The sequence below is a fragment of the Salmo salar genome, chromosome 04 (genome assembly GCF_965601325.2).
Source record: "Salmo salar chromosome 04, fSalSal1, whole genome shotgun sequence".
In the NCBI taxonomy this organism is placed as follows: domain Eukaryota; kingdom Metazoa; phylum Chordata; class Actinopteri; order Salmoniformes; family Salmonidae; genus Salmo; species Salmo salar.
The window spans coordinates 25,533,519-25,549,193 of record NC_138294.1 but is presented as its reverse complement, the minus strand read 5'-3'; the positions used below and the strand labels follow the sequence as shown (position 1 = coordinate 25,549,193).

At 42.4% G+C, this 15,675-nt stretch overlaps 1 long non-coding RNA gene across 1 annotated transcript; it reads right to left on the bottom strand.

The window, feature by feature from the left end:
* Positions 1-5,163: 5,163 nt before the first annotated feature.
* LOC123742536 (uncharacterized) lies at positions 5,164-13,732 on the bottom strand. The gene is made up of 3 exons (XR_006769714.2): positions 12,147-13,732; positions 6,347-6,477; positions 5,164-5,981 (listed from the first exon to the last, which is right to left on the bottom strand). It is a non-coding gene; the product is annotated as an uncharacterized LOC123742536 (long non-coding RNA).
* Positions 13,733-15,675: the final 1,943 nt, after the last annotated feature.

Below are 15,675 nucleotides of genomic sequence, written 5' to 3'. Positions count from 1 at the left end.
TAGTGTATGGGTATGTGTAGGTATATTTAGTAAGTGTATATTGGTTATAAAGCACTCGTGTGTATGCAGAATAGGGTGAGATCAGATGTGATGAACAGCTGAAGTCAGAAGTTAATTTACACCTTAGCCAAATACATTTAAACTCAGTTTTTCACAATTCCTGACATTTAATCCTAGTAAAAATTCCCTGTCTTAGGTCAGTTAGGAAACCACTTTATTTTAAGAATGTGAAATGTCAGAATAATAGAGAGTGATTTATTTCAGCTTTTATTTATTTCATCACATTCCCGGTGGGTCAGAAGTTTAAATACACTCAATTAGTATTTGGTAGTATTGCCTTTAAATAGTTTAACTTGGTTCAAACGTTTCGGGTAGCCTTCCACAAGCTTCCCACAATAAGTTGGGTGAATTTTGGCCCATTCCGCCTGACAGAGCTGGTGTAACTGAGTCAGGTTTGTAGGCCTCCTTGCACGCACACGCCTTTTCAGTTCTGCCCACATATTTTCTATGGGATTGAGGTCAGGGCTTTGTGATGGCCACTCCAATACCTTGACTTTGTTGTCCTTAAGCTATTTTGCCACAACTTTGGAAGTATGCTTGGGGTCATGGTCAATTTGGAAGACCCATTTGCAACCAAGCTTTAACTTCCTGACTGATGTCTTGAGAGGCTGCTTCAATATAGCCACATATATATCCACATCATTCCTCATGAAGCCATCTATTTTGTGAAGTGCACCAGACCCTCCTGCAGCAAAGCACCCCCACAACATGATGCTGCCACCCCCGTGCTTCACGGTTGGGATGGTATTCTTCGGCTTGCAAGCCTCCCCCTTTTTCCTCCAAACATAACGATGGTCATTATGGCCAAACAGTTCTATTTTTGTTTCATCAGACCAGAGGACAATTTCTCAATAAAGTACGATCTTTGTCCCCATGTGCAGTTGCCAACCATAGTCTGGCTTTTTATGATGGTTTCGGAGCAGTGGCTTCTTCCTTGCTGAGCGGCCTTTCGGGTTATGTCGATATTGGACTCATTTTACTGTGGATATAGATACTTTTGCACCTGTTTCCTCCAGCATCTTCACAAGGTCCTTTGCTGTAGTTCTGGGATTGATTTGCACTTTTCGCACCAAAGTACATTCATCTCTAGGAGACAGAACGCGTCTCCTTCCTAAGCGGTATGACGGCTGCGTAGTCCCATGGTGTTTATACTTGCATACTATTGTTTGTACAGATGAACGTGGTACCTTCAGGCATTTGGAAATTGCTCCCAAGGATGAACCACACTTGTGGAGGTCTACAATTTTTCTTCTGAGGTATTGGCTGATTTATTTTGGTTTTCCCATGATGCCAAGCAAAGAGGCACTGAGTTTGAAGGTAGGCCTTGAAATACATCCACAGGTACACCTCCAATTGACTCAAATTATGTCAATTAGCCTATCAGAAGCTTCTAAAGCCATGACATAATTTTCTGGAATTTTCCAAGCTGTTTAAAGGCACAGTCCACTTAGTGTATGTAAACTTCTGACCCTCTGGAATTGTGATACTGTGAATTATAAGTGAAATAATCTGTAAACAATTGTTGGAAAAATGACTTGTCATGCACAAAGTAGATGTCCTAACTGACTTGCCAAAACTATAGTTTGTTAACAAGAAATTTGTGCAGTGGTTGAAAAATGAGTTTTAATGACTCCAACCTAAGTGTATGTAAACTTCCGACTTCAACTGTACAAATGTCTCAACAAGAAATCTGCATGAAGTTAATAAACTGTATTCATTTTGTCATTAAAAGTGTCTTGGGAATTTGTTTTTGTAGTTGAATGGAAGTAATGAGACAGGCATTTGTGAACATTATATAGGCTACACAGTACAAACACAATATGTAACAGACTTTTTAGGCTTATAAATGGTTTATACTGTATATCACACAATTTCTGGATGAAATATTCTACCCAGGAATTTTCAACACTGAAATTTGTACTCTCGTTCCAAATGCATCTGTGTATCTTTTTTGTTGACAACAATGACAATTCCAGTTTCTTTACTGCAGGGTGTGATCTACACGTCAGAAGCTATCGAGTGGAATGTTTTTTCTGCTGGTGTATCATGAGGTAGCTCCTCTCTGAGAACCTCTTCATGCAGTACATACAGGCAAACGGTCTTTCTCCTGTGTGGACCTTCAGGTGCATCTTCAGGTGATCAGCCTGAGTGAAGCGCATTTGACACTGGGTACAGCTGTAGGGTTTCTCATCTGTGTGGACCCTCTGATGGCTCTTCAGATTGGATGAGTTGGAGAAACTAGCCCAATCAACAGTAGAGCTATAACCTACATTAATTCCCATCAGATAGTGTCCTGCTTATGCTGTAACCTATTAATGCATATGGGACTTTGCATGGTACACCTCAATTTATGATGAACCCCATTTACTACCTAGGTCCTATTCCATATGTAGCCGGCTTCCAGGCCGGTGAGGTTAAAGCCTAGTGGAGCTTAGCTGGTTAGGACCCATTAGTGTAGGCTATCATTAGTAGGATATATTCCTATGAAGGCCTATAACATTTTATAGGCTATGCATTATTATAGTCATCCACTTCGTAACATGCGTTTTGAATTGAGCATGAAGGAACAGCGGTGAAGTTTTTTTTCCTAACAAAAAAGCTTGATGTGAGGGGGACTCATGGTTAAAGTGCACTATTGATTTAGAGTCAATCGCTTTAAAAGTGTGTGCTGCCTAGAAGTGATGGTGATAATGGTAGCCTATATGACTGCTACTGGACAAATCCATAAGGCTCTTGTTTCTTTTCTTATGATGATAAACGCATATGTAAGGGCCTTATTTAAATTTTTCCATGAAAGCACATGGATATGTGTGAAACTGAAACAAAAACGTGGGATTTTGGCATATTTGAAAACGTGAAAATGTCTGTTAGTAGTAGCTAGTAGCCTAGTCAAGGATGCATCAATGCAATATTGGCACAGAACATTTTGTTACAGCAAACCTTGAATTTGTAGGTTTATAATATCCCTTGAGTGGCCAAGGTTGACCTATTTTAAGAAATAATATTGGTTGGGGGATTTAAAGTATAAGATCTTTATAGATCTTATGAAGAATTCGTTACAGGATATAATCACTGCCACCTGGTGAGATAAGCATAGGGCTAACGTGTGCCACGTTATCTGATTTGACCAGGGCTGCATTCACTACGTTTTTACATTCTGCCCGTTAAATAAGTCACTCATTGCTTCAAGCCACACCCACCAAACAGTCTGTTAAATAACGTACAATAACGTTTTTGGGTAACGTGTCGTTCAGTACAAACCGTTCAACGTTCAAGCGAACTGAATGCACCTCGGCGACAATTCAGCGTTTTGTCACGTGCAAGTAAATCAACGGTTTTAATTGGCTGATACGCATTTTGAGCCAGAGAAATTTAAATGGTTGCTTATGTTCGCAAGTACGCGTGTTTACCTATCCCCACTATACGAGTCCTATACTGTAGTTACAGAACGACTTCATTGTTGTTAAACCCATTATGGTGGACATAAATATGATGATGTGGTTAAGTCAAACCTAACTAAATTATGTTTACGTGTACAGTAGGCGTTTGTTAGTGTGTGGTAATGGGTAGGTATATTTAGTAAGTGTATATTGGTTAGAAAGCGCTGTAGGGTTTACACAGAATAAAGTGAGATCAGATGTGATGTATCTGAAAGAGAATCTCAACAAAAGTCCGACTAAAAAGTCCCATTTTGTGTTTATTAAACAAACAAGTTTTAAATACACCATTATGAAAACCACACAGAGCTGCATGAACCTGATGAATTGCATTCATTTTAACATTAAAATAATATTGGGGGAAAAAATTAAGTAGTTCAATGTAAGTAATGAAAGATGCATTAGGCTTATACATGTCTTATACAGTGAGTGTACAAAACATTAGGTACACCTGTTCTCTGCTACTGCAGTGCGGTAGCTCCTGAACAGCTAATCAAATGCCTACCCAGTCTATTTGCATTGTCCCCCCACCCCCTTTTTTGCATTGTTGCTACTCTCTGTTTAGATATCTATGCATAGTCACTTTACCTCTACCTACATGTACATATTACCTCGACTAACCTGTGCCCCTGCACTGGTTAGTAACAGCCTCGCTACTGTTATTTTACTACTGCTCTTTAATTATTTGTTATTTAAAAATGTTTACTTAACCAACAATGCAGTTAAGAAAAATAAGTGTTAAGGGCTTGTAAGTAAGCATTTCACTGTAAGGTCTACACCTGTTGTATTTGGCGCATGTGACAAACACAATTTGATTTGACCTTCCTAATATTGAGTTGCACCCCCTTTTACCCTCAGAACAGCCACAATTCGTTGGGGACATGGACTCTACAAGGTGTCAAAAGCATTCCACAAGGATGCTGGTCCATGCTGACTCGAAGGCTTCCCACAGTTGTGTCAAGTTGGCTGGATGTCATTTGCATTCAGTGTTCAAAGGCACTTCAATATTTTGTGTTGCCCATTCACCCAATGAATAACACACATACACAATCCATGTCTCAATTGTCTCAAGGCTTAACAATCCTTCTTTAACCCGTCTCCTCCCCTTCATCTACACTAATTGAAGTGGATTTAACAGCTGACATCAATAAGGGACCATAGCTTTCACCTGGTCAGTCCATGTCATGTGTTCCTAATCTTTTGTATATTCCAATGTCTGGGCCTTGCACTTCCAACGCTCTTAGCTGTTGCTGAAATTGAAAGTCTACCTTTAATGCGGCTTTGATCTAAACGTCAGAAGCTATCAAATGGAATGGCTACTTTATGTTATAGAGTGGAATGGGTTTTTTCCTGATGTATTCTGAGGTAGCTCCCCTCTGAGAACCTCTTCCCGCAGTGCGTACAGGCGAACGGCCTCTCTCCCATGTGGACCTTCAGGTGCCTCTTCAGTTTGTCCTGGCGGGACAACCTCTTCTCACACTGGGTGCAGCTGTAAGGTTTCTCCCCTGTGTGGACCCTCTGGTGCTGCTTCAGCGTGCCAGCCTCAGTGAAGCGCATGTGGCACTGGATGCAGCTGAATGGTTTCTCTCCTGTGTGGACCCTCTGGTGGATCTCCACCTTCTGGGGGCAGCTGAAGCCTCTGTTACAGAACATGCAGAGGAACCGTTTCTCTTTACTATTGCCTGATGTTGCTCCCCCCACCCCCCACCCCCCCCCCGAGCCTGGGTTTTATCCCTGTTTGAGTTCAATACCTGATGGCCGTGTGAATCAGAAGACCCCATCGACATGGACACATGGTTGTGCTCTCTGAGCGTGTGTAAAGGGGAGTGGGCCGCAACATTTGGATTTGTTTCTAAGCTTTCCCTGTAGTCTAAGAAATCTCTGCCCTGAGAGTGGCCTTCTCTTAGGTGATCTGCATTCCATGTGGGAGGAACATCACCCTCCAATTTCACAGTCACTTCATCTATGACCAGCCCCTCCCCTTTCTTATCTAAGTACCCTTCTGAGTATACACTACTACTGTACTTGTTCCAGTCCCCTATAGACAGATCTGTCTGTGTCTCTAAACCCAAGGGCATGTTGGGGTCCTCTGGGTCCTCTGTAGTGTAAGAACAAGCAGGATCATCACCAACAGTATCTAACGTGTCTCCATTCCCACGGGAATGAACAGGCCTCTGGTGAAATTCCGGTAAATAGTCTGAGCAGGGAGCAGGAGGACAGCCCAGTCTCCCCAGACCTGGGTCTGATATGTGGTCAGGCCCTGTATGTAAGAGACTGAGTTATAGTTAAAGTCTTGGTGTCTGTCTTTGACTTGAGGACGGTGTTCAGTGTTCCACGGACCTCCGTGATGCTGCGTCAGGTCCTGGGCTGCGCTGGGGCGGTGGTAGGGTCCTCGACTCCAGTCTGGATATCTTTCCTGTGCCGTGGGTCCTCCTCTACTTCAGACCTCTCTAGCTTCACCCCAGGACCTGCAGCCTCTGCAGACTGACAAGAAGAGAGGAGGTTATTATCAGTACATGAGTAGAATTTGATAACAATGTCTTAGGGAAGTCTCACAAGCTCCCCTATGGCAGATGTACATGTGAATAGCTGAGAGGGCCTTTCTGAAATGAATGGGCCACATTTCATTTACAAAGTAACTATAATGCAACACTAAACAAAGCCAGGGCTCTCCAACCTTGTCCTTGGAGATACCCTTCTATAGGTTCACGCCAACCCCAGTTCTAAGTAACCTGATTCAGCTTATCAACCAGCTAATTATTAGAATCCGAGGCGCTAGATTAGGGTTGGAGTGAAAACCTACAGGACTGTAGCCACCCAGGAACAAGGTTGGAGAGCCCTGCACTGACCTCTATCACGATAACGTGCTGGGTTGAGGATCCACTCCCCTCATCAACTGTAATTGGTTGGTCATCATTCCATGTATTGTGTCCTGCTGGCTTCACAAAGCTCCTGTGGCCTCCAATGAGATTTCCTTCAACTGAGAGCGTGATTGGGGAAAATAGGTGGTTAGGTTAACTAATGTGGTATAGACCTCTTTCTGTGTTTGCAAACATTGCCACACAGGGGCGATGCATGCAATTTGATTACTGTACACTTGGGAGTTTTCAGAATACACAAACATTAAAAAACTTGTATTTCACACTACTTTTGGAACATAATTGGATTTTAAGCCTTGTATGAATGTCCTGTTTAAAGGCCCAGTGAAGTCAAAAACAATATTTATTTGTTATTTGTTATATATATATATATAACACAGTACCAGTCAAAATTTGGACACACCTACTCATTCAAGGTTTTTTCTTTATTTTTACTATTTAATAGTGAAGACTATGAAATAACACACATGGAATCATGTAGTAACCAAAAAAAGGGTTCAAATCAAAATATATTTGAGACTCTTCAAAGTACCCACCCTTTTCCTTGACAGCTTTGCACACTCTTGGCATTGGCATTCTCTCAACCAGCTTCATGAGGTAGTCACCTGGAATGCATTTAAATTAAGTTGTGCCTTGTCAAAAGTAAATTTTTTGAATTTCTTTCCTTAATGTGTTTGAGCCAATCAGTTGTGTTGTGACAAGGTAGGGGTTGTATACAGAAGATAGCCCTATTTGGTAAAAGACCAAGTCCGTATTAGGCAAGAACAGCTCAAATAAGCAAAGAGAAACAACAGTCCATCATTACTTTAAAGACATGAAGGTCAGTCAATCTGGAAAATTTCAAGAACTTTGAACGTTTCTTCAAGGCCAGTCGCCATAAATCATCAAGTGCTATGATGAAACTGGCTCTCATGAGGACTGCCACAGGAAAGGAAGACGCAGAGTCACCTCAGAAGATAAGTCCCGCAGAGGATAAGTTCATTACAGTTACCCGCCTCAGAAATTGCAGAAAAAATAAATTCTTCACAGCGTTCAAGAGACACATCTCAACATCAACTGTTAAGAGGAGACTGTGTGAATCAGGCCTTCATGGTAAGATTGCTGCAAAGAAACCACTACTAAAGGACACCAATAAGAAGAAGAGACTTGCTTGGGCCAAGAAACACAAGGAATGGACATTAGACCGGTGGAAATCTGTCCTTTTGATCTGACGATTCCAAATTTGAGATTTTTGGTTCCAACCGCCATGTCTTTGTGAGACGTAGAGTAGGTGAATGGATGATCTCCGCATGTGTAGTTCCCACCGTAAAGCATGGAGGAGGTGGTGTGATGGTGCTTTGCTGGTGACACAGTCTGTGATTTATTTAGAATAAGGCACACTTAACCAGCATGGCTACCACAGCATTCTGCAGCAATACGCCATCCCATCTGGTTTGTGCTTAGTGGGACTATCATTCGTTTTTCAATAGGACCATGACCCAAAACACACCCCCAGGCTGCGTAAGGGCTATTTGACCAAGAAGGAGAGTGATGAAGTGCTGCATCAGATGACCTGGCCTCCACAATCATATGACCTCAACCACAATGAGATGGTTTGACATGAGTTGTACCGCAGAGTGAAGGAAAAGCAGCCAACAAGTGCTCAGCATATGTGGGAACTCCAAGACTGTTTGAAAATAATTCTTAATAAAGCTGGTTGAGAGAATGCCAAGAGTGTGGAAAGCTGTCAAAGGCAAAGAGTGGCTACTTTGAAGAATCTAAAATATATTTATTTTTTTATTTGTTTAACACTTTTTTTTGGTTACTACTTGATTCCATGTGTTATTTCATAGTTTGTCTTCACTATTATTCCACAATGTAGAAAATAGTCAAAATAAAGAAAAACCCTTGAATGAGTAGGTGTCCAAACTTTTGACTGGTACTGTATTTCCACACTGAGGTTGGAATGGTACTGTAAAATTGTGAAAATTATGATAATCCCTTTCAGTGTAAGGGCTGTTTGGAAAGACCGCCTGAAATTTTCAGCCTGTTTTGGTGGGATGGAGTTTTGGCCTGCCTGGTAACATTAGTTAAAGTAAAGATTCACCCATTTTGAATGTTATATTGTTTGTGTGCATCTCTGAGTGATATTCTTTCCATTCCCTGCGTCTTTTCATATTTATCTGAGCTATTGCCATTCAAGCAGGCAACAATTCGGCCAGTATGACTTAGCGGCTTTATTGCAATGCTGTCACTCCACTGGAAGTTAATAGGACTACGACTTTTAGATTGCGAAATCTTATATCATGCATGTCAGATTTCAAATCAAATTTATTTGTCACATACACATGGTTAGCAGGTGTTAATGCAAGTGTAGCGAAATGCTTGTGCTTCTAGTTCCGACCGTGCAGTAATATCTAACAAGTAATATAACCTAACAATTCTACAACAACTACCTTATACACACAAGTGTAAAGGAATGAATACGAATATGTACATAAAAATATATAAATGAGTGATGGCGAATGGCATAGGCAAGATGCAGTAGACGGTATAGGGTACAGTGTATATATACACATATGAGCTGAGTAATGTAGGGTATGAAAACATAAAGCGGCATTGTGTAGCCTCTCTAGGCTATGTGGGATGCTACCGTCCCACCTGCGGGACACAGCCAGTGAAATAGCAGGGCGGCAAATTCAAAACAGCAAAAATCTCATAATTCAAATTTCTCAAACATACTACTATTTTACACCATTTTAAAGATACACTTCTCCTTAATCGAACCACATTGTCCAATTTCAAAAAGGCTTTACGGCGAAAGCAAAACATTAGATTATGTTAGGACAGTGCCTAAAAAATAAAAGCCACACAGCCATTTTCCAAGCAAGGACAGGCATCACAAAAACCAGAAATACAGCTAAAATTAAGCACTAACCTTTGATGATCTTCATCAGATGGCACTCATAGGACTTCATGTTACACAATACATGTATGTTTTGCTCGATAAAGTTCATATTTATATCCAAAAACACCATTTTACATTGGCCCGTAATGTTCAGAAATGCTTTTCCTCAGAAAACTTCCGGTGAATGAGCACATCAATTTACAGAAATACTCATCATAAACGTTGATAAAATATTAAACTGTTATTCAAAGAATTATAGATAAACATCTCCTTAATGCAACCGCTGTGACAGATTTCAAAAAAGCTTCACGGGTAAAGCACACTTTGCAATAATCTGAGTACTGCGCTCAGAAAACAACAGCAGGCAATACAGATACCCGCCATTTTGGAGTCATCTAAAATCATAAATAGCATTATAAATATTCACTTACCTTTGCTGATCTTAATCAGAATGCACTCCTAGGAATCCCAGGTCCACAATAAATGTTGTTTTGTTCAATAAAGTCCATCATTTATGTCCTCTTTGTTAACGCGTTGAGTAAGCTACTCCAAATGTAGGAAGCGCGACGAAAATTTCACCATGAAAAGTCAAAAAAAGTTATATTTACGTTCGTAGAAACATGTCAAACGATGTTTAGCATCAATCTTTAGGGCCTTTTTAACATAAAACTTCAATAATATTCCAACCGGACGATTCCAATGTCTTGAAAAATGTAATGGAACACAGCTACCCCTCACATGAACGTGCGCCAATGAACTCATGTCCTTTCCTGAGTCAACAACTTCCAACTTCCTTTGTTTGCTCTCTGTTCACCATAGAAGCCTCAAACACCTTTCTAAAGACTGTTGACATCTAGTGGAAGCCTTAGGAAGTGCAAAATGAACCCTAAGTCACTGTATACTGAATAGGCCCAGTCTTGAAAAACTACAAACCACTTCCTGGTTGGATTTTTTCTCAGGTTTTTGCCTGCCATATGAGTTCTGTTATACTCACAGACATCATTCAAACAGTTTTAGAAACGTCAGTGTTTTCTATCCAAATCTACTAATAATATGCATATCCTACGTTCTGAGCCCGAGTAGTAGGCAGTTTAATTTGGGCACGTCATTCATCCAAATTTCTGAATACTGCCCCGTCACTAAAAAGTTAAAGTGGCGAGTGATACTTTACATCAAGATTGCAAGATGTAAACGCAGGAGGTTGTCTTCTCTCAATTTGAGGGTCTACCAAATGTATCCTATTTGTCTGTCTCTTCCGTTGTTTATGTCAGACTCCCCTCTGTGAGGCACATCGATCTGCAGGTTTAACAAAGTGAGATTGTAGACTCCTAAATTGATAGTGCAGTTTGTTTAGGCGATGTTACGGATACAGGTATCCTGTGTGTGTGTGTGTTTCTTTTCTCTCCTTCTCCCCTCACAGGTGACAATCAGCATTCCCCAATCAGTCATCAATCAGTCACCAACCAAGACACCTGCTCCTTTTCCCTCAACCAATCACATCCCTTTCCCTTGGTTTAAAAACCCAGCCAGTTGTTTTCTCTTTAACTATAGAGCTCGCTTTTGTTTTGCAACTAATGTCACCCTGTGAGTATTGTTATAGTGTTTTACTGTTTGGTGGGAAAAGGGGGTAACAAGACAAGTCGCCCATGGGCCTACATTACCCGTAGGAAAACAGTGTCTAAATACACTAGTTAGAACTGAGCGGACCACCCACTGTATTTTTGGTTAGTTAGCTAGCTATTCTTGAAGTAGGCTAGTCTAGTTTAGGGGTGTTTTGGATTATTGTTTCTTTGCTTGGGTCCAGCTTAGCCCATTTTCTCACACCCCTTTACCGTGTGTTTAAAAATAAACATTGTGTTTGACGGTAACTTTTAGATGTCTGTGGTTTTTGTTCTCACTATTATAATTTGCATGAGTTACGTTACGGGTCTCGTTTCCATCCCCCCTAGACTGCAGGGCCAAAGGGATTCGTAACAGGCGATTTTACAGTTTACTAACTACTTCACATGATATTGACTTTGGTATTATTGTGTGTAACTTCATTTACTAGCTAGCTACCTAGCTAGCCAGCCCATAGAGCGCATTGCATTTTGAGTTTTGTAGTCCACTTGAGCCTTAACAGATTTTCACATGTTGCAACCGATCTTATTATGTTCTCACATATTCAGTTATAGGAATGAGTGGTTTTGGGTGGATTGTTTTTCCTTTAGACCAATCTGAAATGGAGTTCCAAACCGCTTTGCCAATAACTCATTTCAGTTTCTCTCCCCACTCCGATGGTCCTAACAAAATCCTTGCTTGAGAAATTGCTCTTTGCTAAGAATCTATTTTTACAATTTTAAATTAAAACAATCACAGTGAGGTACTTAATTGTTACCCATAAATTATTTGATAAAGATAATAGCTGCATTGGACCTTTTTAATATAATGGTTGTCTCATCACAAATCAACTGCATTACTTTTAAAACGCTTCAAACGGTAAAATGACTCTTTGGCTAACTTTACTACAGCAGATGACAATGAGCGTTAGCATTCTAGCTAACAAGTGATGCATCCAAAAGTTATTTTACAATGATCACTACCAAATATATTATTAGTGTCTGGTCAAGCTATAATCTAAACATTGTAAGCATCTCCAAAATATGGTTTTGGTTACAACAACTAAATGTTTATTCGTGGCAGCGGCGCTAACTGCTTTAATTCTTCATCCAAAGGTCTCGCGCATCTGGTTAGAATACGATAGTGTATTTTAGCAAGATGGGTAACTAAGTAATTATGGGAATTTTTCCATACTATCCAAAAACTGACCAAGACCCAATTATTGGTAAGACATCTGAACACATGGAAAACGGGGAGATGGCGTCGGCCTTCTGCAAAATGTACCTCTTGCCATTCCTCTGTATCGCTCGAGGATCTTGACACTACTGGGACGACGCGTTCCCGTGCCACCTTCAGTTCCAGTAGCTGTAGCTTCCTCCGCAATGCCCCGTTTTCTTTCTAGCTTTGAGTTATTTCCAAACGAAACACTGCATAGTCGTCTATGAGTTTACAGACCTCTGCCACGGCTGTATCCCCTAGAACCTCCATGATGGAGGCTATTTGAGTTTGAAAAACCATATCGTTAGTTAGCCATTCTTAGCAGCTAGCTAAATACCATTACATAGATTACATATATCAACAACTGCTTTCTCCAACACGAATTAAACACTACTTGGGGGTAAATATGTGATGCTGGGAAGTTAAATAAGTCATTTTGAGTTCCCCAGTGTTAACGCCTAAATAACTAAAACGTTGAGTAAATTATTATTGGTCACCGTTCACTTCTGTTTAAGGATCTTATTGGTTTGGCGTCATAGTTAAAGGACGTGGTTAAATAAACTAATACACGCTGTTTGAATTACGGTACTGCTTATTACACATCACATTTCCTATGATCAGTATCTTTCAAACTTAGAGCAGACTTGTTTATTAAAAACTGTTAACAAGAATACAGTGAATTACTTGATTCCATCTACATCACCTTAGTAAGATAAATATTCAGCTGGGCCGTATTAATTTGTATTTTATTATATTCATGACGCCGATTCTGTTGCAAAACGTTTCTTAAATGGAAGCAAATGGAACGAAACGGGGAGGGACCTACATGGACTGTAAAAAGAATGGGGACACACCTGCATTTGTCCATTAGAATCTCTCGTTTTACTTGCACAACTGTTTGGACTAATGATTACACCGTTGTCCCTGTTCTAGCCTAGGTTTACTGTCTCTAAAAACGGTGACATGCTGACGTACATCAGTATAAAAACAGCCAACAGTGTGCGGCTGAGTAAGTCAATTGCTTAGTGGCAATGTTTGCTACAGATTCATAGCAATAATACACATAACAAATATGGGAGATATACAGTACATGGGACATTTTGAATTTCAAAACACTTGGGCCATAGTAATAACTCGTTTTTGCTTGGATTGTATAAAAAAACATACGAGAGACATGTAAGCTAAGCCTTCTAAGGTCTCACATACGTGTGACATACATCTGCCCCTACTCGGATGGTATTGCGCCGTCCCAACCTTCGCTCTCTCTCTCCCGCTACTCTCTCCTCTTCCATCCTATCATCTCTTCCCTCTGCTCAAACCTTCTCCAACCTATCTCCTGATTCTGCCTCCTCTCCTCCCTTTCTGCATCCTTTGATTTTCTCTGTCCCCTATCCTCCAGGCCGGCTCGGTCCTCCCCTCCTGCTCCGTGGCTCGACGACTCACTACGAGCTCACAGAACAGGGCTCCGGGCAGCCGAGCGGAAATGGAGGAAAACTCGCCTCCCTGCGGACCTGGCATCCTTTCACTCACTCCTCTCTACATTCTCCTCTTCTGTCTCTGCTGCTAAAGCCACTTTCTACCACTCTAAATTCCAAGCATCTGTCTCTAACCCTAGGAAGCTCTTTGCTACCTTCTCCTCCCTCCTGAATCCTCCTCCCCCTCCCCCCCCCTCCTCCCTCTCTGCGGATGACTTCGTCAACCATTTTGAAAAGAAGGTTGACGATATCCGATCCTCGTTTGCTAAGTCAAACGACACCACTGGTCCTGCTCACACTGCCCTACCCTGTGCTTTGACCTCTTTCTCCCCTCTCTCTCCAGATGAAATCTCGCGTCTTGTGACGGCCGGCCGCCCAACAACCTGCCCACTTGACCCTATCCCCTCCTCTCTTCTCCAGACCATTTCCGGAGACCTTCTCCCCTTCCTCACCTCGCTCATCAACTCATCCTTGACCGCTGGCTACGTCCCTTCCGTCTTCAAGAGAGCGAGAGTTGCACCCCTTCTGAAAAAACCTACACTCGATCCCTCCGATGTCAACAACTACAGACCAGTATCCCTTCTTTCTTTTCTCTCCAAAACTCTTGAACGTGCCGTCCTTGGCCAGCTCTCCTGCTATCTCTCTCAGAATGACCTTCTTGATCCTAATCAGTCAGGTTTCAAGACTGGGCATTCAACTGAGACTGCTCTTCTCTGTGTCACGGAGGCTCTCCGCACTGCTAAAGCTAACTCTCGCTCCTCTGCTCTCATACTTCTAGACCTATCTGCTGCCTTTGATACTGTAAACCATCAGATCCTCCTCTCCACCCTCTCCGAGTTGGGCATCTCCGGCGCGGCCCACGCTTGGATTGCGTCCTACCTGACAGGTCGCTCCTACCAGGTGGCGTGGCGAGAATCTGTCTCCGCACCATGCGCTCTCACCACTGGTGTCCCCCAGGGCTCTGTTCTAGGCCCTCTCCTATTCTCGCTATACACCAAGTCACTTGGCTCTGTCATATCCTCACATGGTCTCTCCTATCATTGCTATGCAGACGACACACAATTAATCTTCTCCTTTCCCCCTTCTGATAACCAGGCGGCGAATCGCATCTCTCCATGTCTGTCAGACATATCAGTGTGGATGACGGATCACCAGCTCAAGCTGAACCTCGGCAAGACGGAGCTGCTCTTCCTCCCGGGGAAGGACTGCCCGTTCCATGATCTCGCCATCACGGTTGACAACTCCCTTGTGTCCTCCTCCCAGAGTGCTAAGAACCTTGGCGTGATCCTGGACAACACCCTGTCGTTCTCCACTAACATAGAGGCGGTGACCCGATCCTGTAGGTTCATGCTCTACAACATTCGCAGAGTACGACCCTGCCTCACACAGGAAGCGGCGCAGGTCCTAATCCAGGCACTTGTCATCTCCCGTCTGGATTACTGCAACTCGCTGTTGGCTGGGCTCCCTGCCTGTGCCATTAAACCCCTACAACTCATCCAGAACGCCGCAGCCCGTCTGGTGTTCAACCTTCCCAAGTTCTCTCACGTCACCCCGCTCCTCCGCTCTCTCCACTGGCTTCCAGTTGAAGCTCGCATCCGCTACAAGACCATGGTGATTGCCTACGGAGCTGTGAAGGGAACGGCACCTCCATACCTTCAGGCTCTGATCAGGCCCTACACCCAAACAAGGGCACTGCGTTCATCCACCACTGGCCTGCTGGCCCCCCTACCTCTGAGGAAGCACAGTTCCCGCTCAGCCCAGTCAAAACTGTTCGCTGCTCTGGCACCCCAATGGTGGAACAAGCTCCCTCACGACGCCAGGACAGCGGAGTCAATCACCACCTTCCGGAGACACCTGAAACCCCACCTCTTTAAGGAATACCTAGGATAGGATAAAGTAATCCTTCTAACCCCCCCCCCCCCCCCTTAAAATATTTAGATGCACTATTGTAAAGTGGTTGTTCCACTGGATATAATAAGGTGAATGCACCATTTTGTAAGTCGCTCTGGATAAGAGCGTCTGCTAAATGACTTAAATGTAAATGTAATACATTTCCAAGCACTTGCATACCAATGTCTGACGTCATTGAAGCACGCAACGTCACACTTATTGAGAATGAA